This window comes from Coenobita brevimanus, chromosome 86, assembly GCF_032717465.1.
Source record: "Coenobita brevimanus isolate Jiangsu-jjx chromosome 86, ASM3271746v2, whole genome shotgun sequence".
In the NCBI taxonomy this organism is placed as follows: Eukaryota; Metazoa; Arthropoda; class Malacostraca; order Decapoda; family Coenobitidae; genus Coenobita; species Coenobita brevimanus.
The window spans coordinates 28,901,074-28,915,679 of NC_137039.1; positions in this window are offsets into that span (position 1 = coordinate 28,901,074).

Here is a 14,606-nt window from a genome sequence, read left to right on the forward strand (position 1 = left end):
TCAACACCTTTTGGGGTGACAGGGAGAGGGCTGAGACATGTTTGCATAAGTGGGTAGCTCCAATCACCAGTCATACTGGTACCACTACATGAAGGTGTCCTCTCTAGCACCTAGCAGGAAGGAGGAATGGAGAATGCAGAAGTTTCCAAGTCCCTACTCTTTCCTGCCAAGATGCTGGAGAGGGATACTTTGATGTGGTGGCACCAACATAGCTGGGTGGCTCCAATGTCAAGTTATACAACCATCTCTCAGTTCCTTTCCTATCTCCCTCAAGAAGGACAGTGGCCCCCAGGAAAGGAACTTCAGGCTGCTGTCCACTGAGTTCACATTTCAGATTTTCAGATGAACCTGGGGCTAAAACTACTCTTCCTCTTAAAACCACTACAGGTTATGATATGACAGTTGATCGTAAATATGGCCAACAATCTCACCACATTATAGTATTTGATGATAAAAATCACGCTTATAAGATTCAAGGACATTCACACACAGTTGCCAAACAGAACACCATATACTGCACTATACTGAACTTCCAACATCCACCAGTGATCAAGTGCCACTAAGCTCGGTAATGCACTTTGTTCAACTTAACTATTGAGCAACAACATGAACTAACAGCTAAATCATTTCACCAATTATAAGACAGCACTGGTTAGTGTCTCTCTCTCTTTCTCTCTCCTTCTTCTATGCTATACTGTACATCTTTATCACCACTTCTTGAATTCTCTTCTGCCATGTCTCTTCTCAATCATCTTTGCTTCCACTCCACCATGCCCCTCTTTTTCTTATCCAAGCTGCTCCCCCCCCCCCCTTTCTCAATGCTATTCACTTCCCATCGTGATAGCACAGAAGTGTTCAAATATAAGAACTGTACTCACAAAAGGAATAGTTCTTTGACAGGGAGATACAACAATTTCAGCCAGACTAACCATAAGGTCTAAATAGGGCCAAAGCTGGAAAAAAAAAAAAAAAAAAAAAAAAAAAAAAAAAAAAAAGATAATTGTGGGTATAATTCTTCCCTAATTCCCTTTGCTTTCTTCCTGTTCACCTTCCATCACTAGCATTCCAGACTGCCTTTGCCACCACCAGTGCAGCCAAACTAAGTTGAACAATTTTCATTAACAAAAGGGACAGCTACAGTAAAATGTATTAGTTTCACTGCATAACAAGACTTGAGTATTTTAATATTAACATTGCAAAACTTATCTTTCTACATACATAAATATAAGCTTAAAGTACACTATCAACAATTAAAAAAAAAAAAAAGTCATCTTCAAATTATATGAGCATCTCAACACTGCTTTACTCTCACAACCACTTCACTCCAGGGACATTTTCTTATTTTAGTCTTGCTACTCTTGGATGATTTGACAAGCCCTCTGATGATTATATTCACCAAAAAAGTGCCTTTTCATACTGCAGGGGTTACTGAAGGCTACAATGAACCCTTCTAGCTCAGGTTGATGAATGTTTTCTCTCACCCTTCCAGTTCAGAAACTCTCATTATTGAAGGTTATCTCTCACCTTTCAAGGACAGTAACTCTCCTATGCTGAATAAAATCATCTGGAGTTAACAGGAATAAAGCTGAAAAACCATCCCTTGCCTGAAGAGGTTTAGGAAACAACATATTTGGTGCCAGTGTTACCTTCATACAGCACTGTTCTACCCTGCTTGGAAAGGCAATTAACTGTTTCAGTTCAATGAGGTGTTTTATATTTTTTCCCAGCTATTACCATCATCATCTAGCCTCCTTCCCTGCCTTCCATCTGCATGGTTTTAGTTCACAAGTCTTATTCAACTGTACTATAGAAGGAAGCTAACCCCTTAAGGTCGGGCATTGTTTATATAAAATCAACCGTCAGGAACGGGCATTTTTTGCAAAAATAGGTGTTTTTTCAAATATCGCTCCTATGAAAACTATTAAAGCTATCATAAAAATCTTTACACCCGGCAAAGTGCAACTCTTTAGCTTTTAAAATGAGTGGTGTTCCAATGTCCTTCGATTATTTATTGTAGAGCAGTGGCTGAGAAAATGAGTGTCTAAACGTTCTGGAATGGGGACCGACATGTAGGGGTTAATTAGGACTACATCTAATTGCTGTTGAATAAGACCATTGGGAGATAGCAAGAATAAAAAATGGAACTACATAATTGGACTGAAAGAGTTATGTCTGTAAAGCATACTAGCATTTTTTTTTTTTATGTGCAAGGTATCACTCAGACATTCTACATCTTGAGGCAAAAATATATTCACATATAGGCTATCAGGTGGAATTCTGACAACCCATTTATCTAACCTCTCTGTAGTTAGTAATTTGGATCAACTCACGTAAAAAATGAGGGACCAGCATTGTTTTTGATCTGTATGTAGTATATTTTAACTTACCCCCCCCATGGGGGAGAGAGAGAGAGAGAGAGAGATGCATTATTTCTGATTTGTAAGAGAGAGAGAGAGAGAGAGAGAGAGAGAGAGAGAGCAGGGGGATGCATTATTCTTATTTGTATGAGGAGAGACAGAGAGGGCAGGGGGGAGGGGGATGAATTATTTCTGATTTTTAAGAGTGGTATAATATAGCTGAAAACACAAAGGTCTGAGAAAGCCCCTGTATTCTTATGATCATTGATGAAAGAACGGTAATTGCAAGGTACGATAAGATTAGCCTGCACCCCACATTGCAGAGTATGCTCAGCATTGATATGGAAATGTCAGACATGTTCTGCTGTCACCACATGCTTCATAAACTGCCATAAAAAATCTAGGGCCTGTTCACAGATTCATGCTCTTAGTTTCAATAATATATCCGTAAGTGCTTCATATTTTTGATAGCCGGTGAAAAATACATACAGCAGTGACTATAAATGTTACAGTACAGTTTGGATCACTGTGAGGAGCACCATAGTACATGCCTTATTGATCCACACATATCGTTGTTCCTCAATACAGTCAACCCTTGCTTAAAGTTATTTCAGCTTAACTCCTTTGACTGATAAAAACTGCTATACTGTACTTTTGCTACCTCTAAACAATTTTATCAGCTAAGGGAGACAATTTTTAAATTGCTAATTTAATAAACAGCCTTTATCAACATTTACAAGATGTCCCATAAGCTGAATAAAACTGTCTGTTGGTAGCAAGAACAGAATGCACAAATACTTAACCAGACTGAAGGGGTTCAACTGCTTCGTTATTCAAGTAACTAAGTCATGGCCCTAAAGCAAGTCTCACATAATGCTGTATTTTACCTGAACACATCATAGATATAAAAAAAAGGATTGACTGTAATTTTCAACCATTTGAGTCTTTTCTTCAAGAAGGGACTAATATCTTCCAATTACATAAAGAAATTTCAGTACATAGTAATTTCATACTGTAAAAATACTACTAATTTAAACAAATTACAGGATATCTATACCATCACTTTTTAAAGCACACTTTCAAAGGCACATTCAACACAATTACATCATAATAACATTACTAATACTAAATCCTCTGATCAAATCTAATGAAACTAAGCTAGGTATGCTAACATCTTGATTCCAGAATAGTTCCCCTAATTCAAGCCAATATTTGATGCAGACAATTTTCAGCAAAGAATTGTTAATGCTATTAGAACTGGGGGGGGGGGGGAATCCCAGCCCTAATAAGGATTACTTAGAAAATGCAATTTTTTAGTGTGTATTTAACCCATTCAATTCAATGATATAGTTTTCCATTTTTATTCTTACTACTTACTAAATTTTATTCAACTTGTGAGGGACCTTTTGTACTGATGGGGTGAATGAAGCTGTATTCAACCACTCCACAAAAAAATATATATATATATATATATATAATATATATATATATATATATATATATCCTAAGCAAGGTAAAATTGAGTTGCCATAGCATGAATAAACTTAAAAGCAAGTCAGTGGATTGAATGGGTTAAGAAAAACAAACTGCGAACCATTCTCAGCAGGCTGTCACAAATGTGATGAAAAAATATACTGCTGCTACACCCATATTCTCACAGTGCCATGAACTGTTCAAATAAAACAATTACACCCACATATGGTCATCATTATCAATGTCTTCCTACCTATGCTGGGAACCAACAGAGAGATAAGCATGAGAGTGCTGCCTTCAGGTTACATTATACTCAAATATGTCTCTCACCATCTCAAACACTACTCTTCCTCTTCCATCTCTCTACACAATATCCTCAATCTTCTCAATAAAAAATTTTTATATGTGGGTATAATTCTACTAAATATTCAAACTGTACCAAAACTGAAGACTTTGAAGAGTGCAGAGTTGTCAAGCAAAGGCATGAGGCATGGTGTTGTTCAACTTCACAAATTCATCAAGTAAAGATGAGTCTACTGCATACAAAATACTGACTATGCTCCATATAAATCACTGTCAGTAGTACAGAAGTGCTTTTCACTGCTTCTATATACACAGCCACCGTTTCTCTTGATATCATTATGGGTCAGTGCCAAAATCTAGAATGCAGAAACTGTGATGTACAGCAATCCTCATTATAAGCCATTGATTTCCTAACTATTGCAACCTTTCCCCTAACTGTTGGTAAAGAATGTTCCAAAATATCGTAACTTTTATCTGACTGTAAGCCAGGGTGAGTTCCAAAAGAAACTTTTTCCCTCACTGTAAATCAGGGATGTGTTCCAAAATGTTGCAATTTTTTCCCTTACTGCAAGTCAGGCTTAGTTCCAGAAAACTGCAATTATTTCCCTCCCCTTAAGGCAAGGATGCATTCCAAAATACAGATATTGCAACTACAAAAGCCCGTTCATCTCTCCTGCCTCTCTCATTGCCGAGGTCATACATGCTTGCAAGGAATATGGTGGACAAATGTGCATATTATCATCCACAGATCGATGATGATGTGCACCTCAAGTGTCTGAATCTAGTGGTGAAAGAGGCACACAAGGCAAACAGACTTTAGTAATTGACTGTACACTGGGAGAAACTTGATAATCAGGTTTATGTGGAACAATGGAACTCTGATCTCTTGATGTTGGGTGATGTCCATTTTTAGTTTATGTCTCCTGCTACCAGACAATTTTATTCAATTTATGAAAGACCTCTCATATTGGGGGGGGAGGGGTGGCAATGCCACATCTAACCCCTCCAATCTCAAAAACCATCCTAAACCAAATAAAATAATCAGGGGATGGCAAGGTGAAAATGAAAGACATCTCCAGCTCAATGGGTAAGAAAAAAAAAAGGTGGCTTATGATGGAGACTTACTGTACTGGGGCTAAATACACAAAGAATATTATATTATCTTTTCCCTGTCGTAACTGAGATTCCCTACCCTCTCAAAGAGTCTGACCAGCCAAGGAACTGAAGTTGGGTTTTTACAATTGTGGGCTGAATGTGTTAACCATCTCATGACTCGCTCTCATGGGGAAAGGGAAGGCAGAGGGAAGAAGAGAGGGCGAGGAGATGGAAAAGACTGGAAGGATGAGTGAATGAGGAAGAATATGACAGAGAAAAAAGGTTGAGATGAGGAGCCTGGGAAGATTTTGTACCCTCTTTTCCTAATTACAAAAGCAAAGGAATGACAAGGGAATGGGGAAGAGATGACAAGAATTTGTGTTCTTAATTCTTTGTCCTTCGTGCAAAACTAAATCAGTTACGACAAGGTACTGATCATGAATTCATTTGTGAATCCAAGCTCTGATATTTGTAGAGCTTGCTGAGTTGCTTCCACTAAAGTGCAACATGGCAGAGTTGAGACACAGAAAGGCATCAAAGTTAATGTAAGTGAACGGCTCAATAAACAGCCACAGAGGTTCACTTCATAAGGCAAGGAATTCCTGAATATTGCAGGAGAAGAACTATTTGTAATATTAAGAAAGTATTAAACACTATATACACAAATATACAATGGAAGAACACACACACAGCAGTTTTTACATAAGTTTCATCACAGACCAAAGAATATGGTGGGTTATTATCCAAAACAACAATCTCCCTATGTGTTAAGTTAGGTCTGGCTAAGATGGGTTACATTTGGTATGCTATACAGTCATCTCGTTTTCTGTGGCTCTGACTTTGTCAGCTACACTTACTCGCAGATGAGTACTAAATGACTAAACATATCCTTTTAAGGCATATTTTGGAATGATTTAACAAATTTTGGCACAAAATCATTGTAAGATACACGTTAAACATGCAGATTCTAATGTCTGGTGATGTTTTGGGGCATTAAATAAAGATTTTTGACAATCACACAAAGTTATGGCTGTGGGAGCATTTTTAGATGGGTTTTCATCACTTGTGGGTATATCTTTTGTAATGCTTCTATAGGTTCTTCACTCTTCTTCTCTGTGTAAAACTGGTATATACAACCTAACCCACCACAACCTGCCCTACCCTAATGCAGAGGGACAGTTTTGTTTCAGCTAATTACCATATGGTGCTCTGGCTAGCCCCCTTGCACTCACCATGACCAGTGTCCCTCAATTCCTTAGCAACTATGGAATTGAAGGAACTGGATGGTAATGCCTGTATTAATTAAAACTGAGTGTGCGAAGGTGCCAACAAGCCCCTGATTTTTGACAATCATTTATGGAACACGTGCAAATAATTGCTAAACGTGATCAGCCTGCATCCCATGTTACAAGGGTGGAGTCAGCATGGATACAGTAGAGTCACACAAGTTCCACCTCATCACATTAAAAAAAAAAAAAAAAAAAAAAAAAAAAAAAAAAAAATGGGGGGGGGGGGCCCCACTTATCTAAACCTACACAAACTCAGTATCAATATTACAGGCTTAAGACTTTGCTACAGTGCTCACAGTAGAAAATTTTTGTATCCCTAAAGTAAGATACACTTAGTCTAGCATAACCGACATGTGGTATACCTATTTCCAGTATATTCAACGTACTGTACTGTATATACATTTCAGTATGTCACATCATATGGCATACCAATTTCCAGTATACAAGTACAAACATATGGCATACATACACCAGTATACCAAGTATTTCCAGTTTACCCAAATACAGTGTATCTATAAACATACTTACTCCCAAGGTCAATTTTCCTATAAATGGTGAGGAAATATTCACTATTATTGCTACATACATCATGGTATTTACAATGAATATACAAAATCAACAAGGGGTGAAGTATAAAAATAAGCTGAAATCAGAAAGAAAACTACCACCTCTCCTAAAACTTTCCACTGTTAGGATTTCTCTCCACAGAACAAATTGTTTTGTGTCTGCCTAGGTAATGTTCCCAGGTGTACAAACAGCAGAGGAAGGGTTACCCTGGAGAGTTTTTAAATATCTTCAATCAGGTTTAATATATTTCATTAACTCTTGCTATAGTTCTTTCACCGCAAGAAGTCTGTTCAGGGTGGGGCCCACCTGGTGAATCACCTCTAGCGATGCTGCCAAATCAACCGTAGCACACGCCTCTCTCTCTCTTATTTCCCATCTATGTGCTATTTGAAATTGTTTTTTATATTCTGTATATAGTAAAGGAAGCTATATAGTACACTGAGTATCACTTTTTAAAATTATAACAACGATTTGAATGAATTCTATGACACGTGGCAGCGCTTTTTTCCCATGTTGCCACGCCGAGGTCGGTGAGGGACCCAGGGTCACTCCCTGTCTAGCCACCACCCAGGATGGGTGAGTCTTATCACACCACAAAGTTGGATGGAAGTAGTGCGACATGCCGAACAAGTACAAGATGAAGATGCACAACAAGACATGGCAGCTGAACATTTCGTAGAGTCATTCGTCGTCAATATAACAGAAAGTGCTGATGACGAAGAAGATTATGATTAAAGATCAGAGAAAGGATTAGGCCTACAGGGGAAACCTCTTAAAAATAAAATGCGCCTAGACTTTTACCTCATAGGTGGTGTGGAAAAAAAGTTGAAAATAAATAATATATATATATATATATATATATATATATATATAGAGAGAGAGAGAGAGAGAGAGAGAAACAGGTGGGATGGGGGTAGGTAGGGAGACAGAGTGATAATCCGATAATTGGTGGTCAAATTGGCAACGTTGCACTCGGGGAAATTCCAACTTCTGCCACACCCTGAACGGACTTCTTGCTGCGAAAGGAGTATAGTATCAGAATACTCAGCTTGGAAAAGGGAACTAGTAATGTAGAGGTTAATTAAGACTGTATATATCTTCTCCTGTTCATAATGCTCTTCCCGAGCCAAACTGAATTGTCTGGAGATAGAAGAAGGGGTGGGTGGGATAAGGCATTTCCATTAAAAATATTAGCTTAAAAAAAAATCCCCAAAAAACTTAAAGCCTTATCTGATTAGTGACTTGGCAATCCTTATTTAAAGTGACTTATTAGTATGCTGATGACAACTTCCAGCATTCAAGTTGCTTTTGGTTCATTATAGAGTGGCTCTGAATTCAGAAATTTCCACTTTTGTGCTTTCAACCCTCCAGTCATGAATCAAAAGCATGTCTCATATCCACTGTGCCCAGGGGCAAATTTATCATTTTACTTTTGCCATCTCCTGGTAATTTTATCAGCTCAGGATAGGCCTTTTGAAATGAAAGGGTTAGTTATAGCATTAAAAGAACCACTTCAATATGAGAAGGTTCCCCTAAGCTGAACAGAACTGCCTGGTAGCAGCAAGAATAAAAAAATAAGCATGCCACCATGATTCAAGTTGTTGCAGTTGCAATGTAAATTTTGTCTACAAATCACCTAGACTTTAACTGAGGACCACCAGTAGCAGAAAGAAACAGCAGACTATAAATAACCTTTGGACTGTCTGTGTGTAGATAAGGTATATGGTTTACAGCAAACATTTTGAAGTACAAGCATAATCAAGGAGCTGGCCATATGTGGAAAATGTTTAGAACTTCAGTGTGATAACTGTCACTTCTGTGCATCAAAAACTATATTTAGTTCAGTATGTGCAAAAACAAGGAAATGCATCAGGCAACAATAAGCAACTCAACATACTAACAGAAAATTCAACGGTGCCACATTATAAAATAGACAGACTGGGGTTTGCACATATATGAATATAGTCAGGAACTGCCAGATCTGCTCCACATTAAACATTTATAAACTGCCTCTGAACTCCTACTCTACCCATGTTAACTGTAGCTTAATTGCCTCTGAACTCCTACTCCACCAATGTTAACTGTAGCTTATATAAGAAAAACAGCAAATGAAGTGCTTGTGTGAAGTGTTGCCAATTAACACAAGCTTTAAGGCCATATTCCAGAAGGCATGGTATGTTTTGTTGAATGTTTCCCTTACTGTAGCTATTTATTTTGTAAACTAACTACAACTTAACTTTCTTTTTAATGCTATGCATATCACTTTAATATCAATGCAGATCACATCATTAACACTGATGTTCAGTTGAGATGTGCAGAATACATTGCTATGGAAGAGGTGTTACAAAACCTCCAGAAACACTAGGAATATAACTGTTAAGCCGTGTCCACACCAAATGCTTGTTGGTGTGGGTAGGAGCTCTGCATTCCTATAGCCAATAGAAATTCCTGCCTCCATCCAGTGGTGCCAAGGACTACAAAGATGCAAAACTTCTGCCTACACCCACCCACACCACCAAGAATTTGGTGTGGACTTGGCCTTAGTGTTTGTATTTATTTCACACATCTGAGCCAGTATACAAGATCTCTCTAAAATGAAACCAAACTTGTTAAATCACCAACTAGCTGGCATAGCATGATTGTGATGGAAGCAACGTGTAAGACTTTTGGCTTTACTCTAACACTAGCCACATCACACCAGGTCACTTAGTCACCAAGATACAAGTGCTTGAATGAACATGTGCTTAGTGCACTTGGCAACTTGAACAATGAAGGATCTTGAAGAGCAATGTGTTTGCATGACATTTTGATTCAAATTGGAAAAAACTTTTATGGGGACTTTTCAGATGTTGCAACAGACTTATGGGGAGGATTGTTTCAGCTGTACAGAATGTCACAAGTGATTCCAGTGGATTAAATTGGGAAGATCATCCACCAAAGATTACCTCAAATCTGGACAGCCTTTCATGTTGAGACACCGAACACACTGAGAAAGTGCTTGCTGTGATGCGCGACTGTCCAAGAAATTTTTGTAAGAAGTAGGCATCCATATAAGCTCATACCACATGTTTAAACTGAAAAACTGGATATAAGTTGTGCTGCTGCAAAATCTGTGCCTCATCTGCTGACAAATGAGCAAAAAGAGAACCACGTCACAAGCAGGGGTGTCTGACTGTTCGAATGCTGATGAAAACCTTCTGAAAAATGTCATAACAGGTAATGAAATGTGGGTGTAAGGCTGGCAGTCAAAATAAAAAGGCAGCTGTTACAGTGGGCTGGAACATCATCCCTGTGACCCAAAAATAAAAGCATGTCAAAGTCACTCAAATATGAAGGTGATGCTGATTATCTTTTTTGAATGGAAGGGCATTGTTCATCAAGAGTCTGTTCCATGTGATCAGAGAGTCAATAGTTTACTTGAATGTCCTGAAGCATTTGAGGGAGGCAGTGTGAAGGAAAAGGTCTGAGGTGTGGACAAACAAAACTTGGATGTTGCAACATGACAATGCACCTGCACCTGCTCACGTGTTGCTCCTTATCTGTGACTGTTTGGCACAGCACAAGATGACTATCCTTACTGAGCCACCTTACCCTCCTGATTTGACCCCTGCAGACTTTTCTTTCTCCCCCCCCCCCCTCAAAGCTGAAATCTACCCAGAAAGGTCACCAACTTCACAAGATAAAAGAGAAAAAATTTCATCAAGTGCACTAAAAATATGTTCACTCAAGCATGTGTCCCTTGATGCCTAAGTGATGTGGATAGTGTTAGGGTAAAGCTCCAAGTTGCTGCAACATAGTGCTCCCATTGCAATCACACTACACTGGCTAGTTGGTATGCTATTTGAAAAGTTTGGTTTCTTTTTGGACTGTTTTCACACTAGAATTCCCTCAGTACGAAGCAGGGCAAACCCACCACAGGCAGTCTTCATTATAAATCTGGAATATTCCACATTATCACAACAACTTTTCCCACACAACTGGTACAGGCAAAGTCCTCATTATAAGAAAGGGATGAGCTCTTATATATCACATAATTTTACATACATTTGGTACTGTAAATTGGGGAAACTAGCCGGTCCTAGAATTCTAAAATACTGTACCCCAAAAATTTTACTTTCACATGACAAGTACCGGTACTATATTTGGGGGAACTGGTAAATAAACCTCATGGAGCTCTAAAATACCCATAACATTTTACATGTACCATACTGTAAATCAGAGCACTGGAATTTAGACAGGAAGTTTTTCTTTAATTTGGTGCGGACTTAACAGCAAAAATGCATGTCAAAAAAGGGCTACTAATAATGAGCACTGCCTGTATTGAAAACTAGGGACACTGGGAAATTAGAATGAGGTTGTGCTGAGTTCCCAAGCTTTCAACTTCATGATCTTGAGAGTACCTGAGGGAGAGACAGCCAGACAAGAGAAGGGGAGGGACAATATCTCTCCTGGAAGAACCTTATTGCTAGAAAAAATAAAAAAGTACTATTTGAAAATAATGGGCGCATTCTATACCACAGCTCTTCATTTCCACTTTTCAAAAACAACAAACTGGGGAGGCTGACTATACAAGGCAATGTGAAATGCAAGAGCAACGAACTAGCAAAAATCAAACTTTGAGAAAATAAAGGTTGAAGCCTTTGAGTTATGGAGCATTTGACTTAGTATGAATTCTCAGTATGGTAATAGTGAACTAACCAAACCATGTTCTGTCATAACACTAAACAGAAGCACCGTAATAGACATCATCATCATCATCATCATCATCATCTAAACCTGCGTTGCCCCATGAGTAGCGTATAAGCCCAGGGCTAAGCAAGTTAGTCCCGACATTTAGGATGAGTGACCAGCCTCATTCATCCCTCAAGTGGCATTACATGAGCAACAAACCCCAACCACCCCTTGGATATAAACTTCCACAGGCTCAGTCCAACAGGAGCACCTTAATTACCCACTAAACCACCAGGTGCCATAATTTGGTTATATAGTTGCCACCCAGTGTAGTAAATGGCGTCCTGGGCAGCAAGAAACCATTTGGCTTGTCACTCAGTGTAGAGACCATAAGGCAGCACTACACTGAATGCACAGGCTCAATCCGATTGGAGTGCCTTAACCCGTAGATTGCGAGCAACAGCTCAGGCTAGGAAGCATCGTGCTACGAGCCACAGTTCAGGCCGGGAAGTGTCACATTGTGAGCCACAGCTCAGGCTGTGCTAATCTTCCAGTGGCTGTGCATCACTGCTCAGTACTCCACCGCTACGCAAACTTACGCATGGCGTTAGGCAAAGACAGAGTTTTTTTTTTTTTTTTTCTCCACCAGATGACGCCCTGGATGTTTACTTCAAGTTTACATATACAGTATATATATATATATATATATATATATATATATATATATATATAAATCACTACTCCACCCCTAGCAAACTTACGTATGGCACTACGCAAAGACGGAGAGAGACTTTTTTTTTTTTTTTTTTTTTACATCAGATGATGCCCTGGATGTTTATCTTCAAGTTTATAATAAACAAAAACTATTTATTTTTCATTTTTTGCACACCACAGGGTGGGATAAAAAAAAGTAATTGTGTAATCCATGGGTTATTTACCCATTAAACCATCAGGTGCCATAATTTGGTTGGAAAACATACCAAAAATAACAGAAAACAGTCATACAAAAATCACATTCTTCTCTGGGAGCTGAGTTTGTCCCTGCTTTTCTCAGTGCCTCATATATCAAGTTCTTCACTACAATGACATCATTTTGGCTTATTCAGATTACCTCCAGACAAGTTTTTTCAACTTTTAGAAGGATCTGTAATAGTGAAACGGTCTATGAAAGCTCTGCCTAACCCCTCAAGCCTAAAACCTTTCCCTAGTTAAATAAAATCATCTTGAGATCCCAAGAATAAGGTGAAAAATACACTATCTGACTGAAGAAAGTCACTTCACTCTCGTGACTTACTTATACTATTCTAGCCCCTTTAACAGGCTTTTATTCACCCTAGAAGAGATTTCTCGAACCGGTGGAGTTAGATTGTCTTCATGATATACAAACATCTCTCAACTATAGTGCTTCCCTATCTCCCTAAGAGAAGGATGGTGGACTGAAGAATTTAAGCCTGCACTCCATGATATTCATATTTCCGATGAACCTGGGTCTACAACTACTTCTACTACTACTACTACAACTAACCCTTTCAGTATCAGAGAAGGTTCTCCTATGCTGAATAAAATAATTTATGATCAATTTGTTTTCACCTGACAAAGATCCATAACCCGTTTCAGTTCAGCTGATGACCAAGTGTAGTCAGACTGGGGGACTGACTTGACTAGTAACCAAGGAGACTAATTCCTACCTCATCCCTAAGGCTTATTGAAATTTCACCCAACCACAACCTATTATTAAAGTTGTCACAGTGCTCCTTTTTATCAGATGAAAATAAACTGACTACAGGGGCAGCACAAATAAAATGAAAAATGACATCATTGAAGCAAAGGGGGGGGGGGTTAAAACTCCAAAACATAGAGACTGATCACAGAGCAAAAAACACAACTGCAAATAATATGTAATGTGTAAAGGTGATTGAATATATAACACAGCTACATACTATACAACATAACACCGTACTCATCAGTCATAGCCTGTGCTCACCCTCTAATCCTATGCCTGGGTGGAGGGTGGTCATGGCCAGGGTGTCAAACCAAACAACATCCTGTTCTGTACACCCTTTAAGGTGGTAGTCTTAAAGCTTTGTTGGACTGAAAGAGGAACAGTTTATTTTTCTTACTTTATAATGCAGAGAAGGAACCACAGGCCTTAAGCCTCAAAAGTTGTTTTCTCCAAGAAAACAAAACAAAAACAAAGTCAAATTCATAAAACTGTTTAAGACTGTGTTACGTGGGATGTCAAGAAAGCTCCAAGCTGCTAACAGAAAGTTTTTGGTTTAAATCCCTGGCAACAACTTCCTATCAATCTGGGATGGGAATAGCAGGTAAGCAGAAAGCTTGGCTCATGACAATACCCATTTCACAAACATTTAACAAGTTACCAAAGTTTGGTCCTCAGTACTGTTACTTCAAAATTAAATATGGTAATAGTGAGTTCCTTTCTTACTCAATGTTGTGCTGGTAATACAGAGAAAGGAGCCTACCAAAATCGAAAGTGGAATGCAAAAATATTCTAAGTAATAATTTCTTGCAAAATACAGCAAAAAAAAAGTAATAATAATAATAATAATAATAAAATGTGACCAGATAATTACAACCCCACCAACTGAGTGAAAAACCTTCTCCAAACTCTGCAATTTCTTCCTAGCATTACAGTCTCTAACCACAGCATAATTACATGCTATAATCCAGTGTCATCACTCTAAATAAATAAGATTGTACTGTGTTAATTAGCATTCCCTGTCAAAAGAACTTGATGTGCACTGTAAGCCATTATTATACTAGTACTCTCATGAACTAAAGTTTTCCCAAAATCCCTTGCAAGTGTCCAGCTTTCCATATTTCTCATTCC